We start from the raw sequence: 6,506 nt of genomic DNA, 5'->3' as shown, positions 1-6,506 counted from the left end.
TTAAAGAGACAGGCAACACAAAAATATCTACTGCGCAAAACTTTTGCATTTCCCTGAGTAAACACAAGCACTCATTCATAAACACACTTTCAACCACTGAGATATGAAATAGTCGCAGAAATGTTTTACTCACCGACCACAAACTTTCAGTTTTGTATGTCAAGCTTAATTATTGGAAAAATACATGTAAAAGTTTCAGAAATATTTGAATAGGCTGTCATCATAGAGACTAATACCCGCTGATCAAGGCCAAGAACACTTCGCCTAGAATGCAGCCATCTACTCTCAAACTACTCATTAAAGGTCCACAAAATGAACCCACACCTATGTGCTCAAATCCTAACAAGTCCATCTGTCACAGACAAAAACTGTAGAAAGATTTCTGCATATGACAGAAAGTAGCAAGGAAATATTTTCAATTCTATTTAATGACATCAAATGTGATTTATTAATGCATCTTAAACAGCAGAACGCAATGACAAAAACCATACATTTGGGGCATGCATTTAAATATTACAAGATGACATTTTTCAGCATGAAGTTAAAACATTGAAGACTATCTAAAGGCATATATGCATCTGCACATCCACAAATTTTTCTCCAGTGAAGAATTTCTAGAAGTCTTGTATTTTTGTGTCCATGTCTTCCTCAACAACAGCATACAGAAGGACCCTAAGTTCATCCAGCTAGGGCTTCAGAGGAGAGCACAGAGGCCTCGGATAAAGGTGTTGATATTCTATAGACACACACAGGTGTTAAAAGAAGTGCCTGATGATAATAATAATGCTTATTACAGTTATAAACAATTCATACTGAAATCACACTTACTCTATTGATCTAACAAAATTATTTCAATTATATAAAATGGTTGCGATATGAATGCAGTAATATATTTTTACTACACCAAGTCCTGTCAGTCTGAGGCTGAGACTAATACCTACAGACTTGTACATTGAGTTTTTTTTTTGGTTGTTTATTTGTTGTAGAACAAAGCCAATATACACGGCATACAATAACTATATACTACACACCAGGGTTTGCAAAAAAAAAACTGAAAGGGTGACATACAATATCTACTGTATGCACACCCGGAATTCCATAAAGGCTTTTCAAGGAAGAACTCTGTAGGAGCGCATAGAGCGTTGAAGAATGAGCCTACTGCTCAAAGAACCTGTGTCAAAGACGCCATGGTTAAAATATTAACCACATACAGAAAGTTTAGTTCCACTGCTTTTACAAGAACTACTGTTGTACAAAGGGTTTGGATTTAGAACATTGAAATACCACATGATATATATACATACAGTGGGGGAAAAAATTGATTTGATCCCCTGCTGATTTTGTACGTTTGCCCACTGACAAAGAAGTGATCAGTCTATAATTTTAATGGTAGGTTTATTTGAACAGTGAGAGACAGAATAACAACAACAACAACAAAAAAAAAAACATTTAAAAAAAGTTATAATTTGATTTGCAATTTAATGAGTCAAATAAGTATTTGACCGTTTTGCAAAAAACATGACTTAGTACTTGGTGGCAAAAGGCCTTGTTGGCAATCACAGAGATCAGACGTTTCTTGTAGATGGCCACCAGGTTTGCACACATATCAGGAGGGATATTGTTCTTTGCAGATCCTCTCCAAGTCATTAAGGTTTCAAGGCTGACATTTGGCAACTCGAACCTTCAGCTTCCCCCACAGATCTTCTATGAGATTAAAGTCTGGAGACTGGCTAAGCCACTCCAGGACCTTTATGTGCTCCAGGACTCATTTGTTGCCTTGGCCATGTGCTTTGGGTCATTGTCATGCTGGAATATCCATCCACGACCCATTTTCAATGCCCTGGCCCTGACGGTACATGGCCCCATCCATCGTCCCTTTGATGCGGTGCAGTTGTCCTGTCCCCTTAGCAGAAAAACACCCCAAAACATAATGTTTCCACCTCCATGTTTGACGGTGGAGATGGTGTTCTTGGGGTCATAGGCAGCATTCCTCCTTCTCCAAACACGACGAGTTGAGTTGATGCCAAAGAGCTGGACTTTGGTCTCATCTGACCACAACACTTTCACCCAGTTCTCCTCCGAATCATTGGCAAACTTCAGACGGGCCTGTATATGTGCTTTCTTGAGTAGGGGCACCTTGCGGGCGCTGCAGGATTTCAGTTCTTCACAGCGTAGTGTGTTACCAATTGTTTTCTTGGTTACTATGGTCCCAGCTGCCTTGGCTTGAGATCATTGACAAGATCCTCCCGTGTAGTTCTGGGCTGATTCCTCACCGTTCTCATGATCATTGAAACTCTACGAGGTGAGATCCTGCATGGAGCTCCAGACCGAGGGAGATTGACAGTTAATTTGTGTTTCTACCATTTGCGAATAATCACACAAACTGTTGTCACCTTCTCACCAAGCTGCTTGGCGATGGTCTTGTAGCCCATTGCAGCCTTGTGTAGGTCTACAATCTTGTCCCTGACATCCTTGGACAGCTCTTTGGTCTTGGCCATGGTGGAGAGTTTGGAATCCTAATCTCAGCTCCTTACCTGTATAAAAGACACCTGGGAGCCAGAAATCTTGCTGATTGATAGGGGATCAAATACTTACATAAACATTACCTGCTGGAAATCAACACCTGGAAATTAAATTGTGACAATGATGACAATTAGATTTCGAAGAAAGCATTTTGAAAGACATACTGTACACTGTGTATTTGTTCCTACAATAATTCATGACTCAGACAGAATACTTCAATGACATAAAAATATTGACTATATTAATGAGATTAAAAACACATAAAACACACATAAAAATAATAGAAATTAGTTTCTGTATTTTTAGACTGTGCCCTATAAGATGAACAATTTTTGTGATTTAAAATATATTTTTAGGATTGTTAAATGTTTTCCAGCAGTAAACATGGATATTTTTACTGACAACATTCTTCCTAAAACATATTTTCCTTCCTTTCCAGCTTTTATTTATCTGTAGAAGATTATCTGTCTCATTGATCTAAAGTGTACCGAAGGTACTGAATTCACTGGGCATATCTACCTAGAATATCTATAGTCCTGATATAGCACATTACTGCCCTCTACAGTCTAATTTACAGCCATTTACTTGAGGCAGCTGCATTATGGCAAGCCGTTTTAGCATTTAAACCTTCGTTCAGACTATCCATAAATATATTTACAGATAGGAAAAATTGTATTTTGACGAGTGATAATTATAATTTGACTAGTCAGAATGACAATTAGAGATATCTGCAAATATAATTGCACTAGTAAGAAATCGGATTTGAGATATCTGTAAACATATTTTGACTAGTCAAAACTCAATTTAAGATATCTGTAATGATGTTATAGATATCTTTAAAAGACGCGTCATATATCCGCAAATGTAATTAGAGATATCTCTAATTCCGTTTCGACTAGTTGCAATTATATTTGAAGATATTTCGTCGGGTCCTGATCACACTGACGGGGCTTATTTCGCGATAACTACCGGCTGCCTGTACATTATCCCTTACTTGACATTGCAATTTATGAATTAAATCAACATTACGACAAAATGAAAAACATAAACGTAAATTATTAGGGGGCTAAATATAATATAAATTCCGGCGCTATCTCTGACAACTATATAGTAATAATATATATTACCTTACAAGCTGTTCATTTACAACGCAATGAACGCATTGTTGTAAATGATTTGCAAATAATGCAGTTACAATTACAGTGTTAACCTACAGGAATTATTTAATTACCTGAAAACCAGGTCAGGCCGTTCTGAGATTTTGGCGCGCTCGTCGAAGACCATGGTTAAGGCGGGGCTTAGCAAAGGGGTGGTTTGTGTACACAATTAAGATATCTATTAAATAATTATGACTAGTCAGAATGTTAATTCTAGATATCTACATTCAGATTCTTCCTAGTCACAAAGCTGAATGCGGATATCTCCAAAGAAAGATCCTCCTAGTCGAAAATCTGATTGAGATATCCATAATTAAATTGCAGATATCTTTAAATAAGTTTTGACTAGGAAGAATTCCAATTCAAGATATCTCTAATCAAGTTTTGCCTAGTCAAAAATCCAATTCAAGATATCTACAACTGTAATTCGACTAGTAGTAAATTATTTACAGATATCTACAAATGTATTTGTGGATATCTTTAAAAATGACGAATGAAAGATATCTCCAATTGGATTATGACTAGTAAAAACCCAGTTAGAGATATCTTGAATTATAATTTGCACTAGTGGCAACTCAGTTAGAGATATCTCTAATTTAATTGTCACTAGTAAAATTGTAATTAGAGATATCTCTAATTACAATTCTGCCTAGTGAAAATTCATTTATAGATATCTTTAATTACAATTTCTACTAGTCAAAACTCATTTGTAGATATCTGAAAATATTTTCCAATGGAAGTTAATGGAAGAATATGACTAGTCATAAAAGCAATATAGATATCTCTAATGTATATTACGACTAGTCAAATTAACATTGTAGATATCTTCAATGCATATTATGACTAGTCACAATCACATTGTAGATATCTTGATTGCAATTACGACGAGTCAAAATTGCAGAATAGATATCTGGAATTGGAATTATGACTAATCAAAACTGAATTATGACTAGTATGGCAAAGAGTATTTAATGCTAAAACGGCTTGCCATAGCTGCATTAATAGTTTGTACATCACACTCCTCCGGGTCAGACAGACTCTCTGCTGTGGATACAGACGATTGAGTCATCTAAAAATGTATATCTGTTGTTTATGTCATGCACCAGTTATTGCTTTACATATAAATGAAGATATGTCACTGTGGTCCTGGTGCTCTAGGCAGAGTCTCAGTGTCAATTACAGGCATAACATTATAAGAAAATCAAATAGATGCCAGTCACACAATTACCATATTTTATAGATTACCGTAGATCTAAGGACATCATGCTATCATACTTTGCATATGACCAAAATAATGACAAAATCCCATTAGACCACATTAAAGCTCACTGAATGAGACACAGAAGTTAAAAAGGTGAAGATGTATAAAAGATGTATAAAAACAAGGTATGTTTGTATACTTTACATTTGAAGAGAGGCTTTCACACTAATCTCAGCCATAAAGTTATATATTTCACAAATAAAGTGAATGTCACACCTTTCTGTAAATTTCACACAGACCTTTGCAAGATATGTTTGTCCTTCCTGAGTTCCAGAGCTCTTTCCACTACATTAGCACATAGTCAATCCCAGGTGTGTTTGCTTACAAGTGTTAAGAACTTGATTATGTAAGAAGATACAGTTAGGTTAGTGGATCTGGGCCAGCTCTGTTTTGGTGTTAATAGTTATTTTTAGGGGAGAGAGGCAGAGGCCAGTTGCTTCTGGCTGCTGTAGGCTGGAATGTGCTGAGATGAAAGTTGTCCCAACATCCCACCCTCTCCTGCAGCTGCTGCATTCCAGGCGACCGCCGAACCAATGTGGACACTTATAGTAGCAACTGCGGTTGCAGTATTTCTAGTTGATTATTACAGTAATGACAATGAAGCAGTAACAAAGTGCTTAATTGTATTTTTTAATTAAAATAACTGTAAAATAATTTTTCCATGCTTCATGCACTGTGACTTGATTCAGTTTGAAGGCTCTAAACTGGCAATGAGATGGCAGCGAGTGTCGGGGTGGAGACTGGAAATCTATTGTGTTATACATAATGAAAGGTCATAAATAAATGGCACAGTTTCAAATCCAAGACACAGCTTAGGTTTCATACAGCACCAGCTGTAAAGTTCACCTAGGTCCACCTCACTGGAGCACTTTCAAGAGTTTCTCTTACCCATGTGTCTGGGTTAGGGGCCAATCAGCTGTAAGCATACATACCCCACCTACTAAACATCCTCGTCTCAGTTAGCCATTGGCTGACGTATTTCACTCCTCCATGCTTATCAAAAGAGTTTACCTTTAAAAAAATGGGGCAGGGCAGGTGACAACTTGTGTTTATCACCGTACACCAACCAGCAGCAGCCACGTACGTTTTGTACCAAGAGAACGGTAACAAAACATAAACAGACGCTTGTCACCTCAACTAACATCAACCTTTCAACCTGTGTATTTCTGCCACAATTACATCACCATCTTAATACAAAAACTGACCTGCCTAACAAAAAGGCGTAAAACAAATGCATATCCATGTTTTATATACAATATATTCTATTTCTCAACATATTATCATGTTATGCATTATATATTATGTTATTATTATGTAAAAGTGTTCATTCTCTCTCTTGCATGCAGCAGAAGCAACAATAACACCTTCCTGATAAACTATGCACCTCATCCACACCAACTGGAGTCATACTCTGGATAAAGGGATAATGATTAAAAGACCATCAATGAGTGAACCTGGTCGAAAAGGAAGATAATTCAAAAGAATTAAAACACACAGAAATGCCCACAAAATGAACACCTGTAAGCAAAGCCACAAACAAGTCAGTGATTCTTTTGAACAAGCCA

Source organism: Barbus barbus, assembly GCF_936440315.1.
Source record: "Barbus barbus genome assembly, chromosome: 18".
Taxonomy (NCBI): Eukaryota; Metazoa; Chordata; class Actinopteri; order Cypriniformes; family Cyprinidae; genus Barbus; species Barbus barbus.
This window is presented reverse-complemented; position numbering follows the sequence as displayed.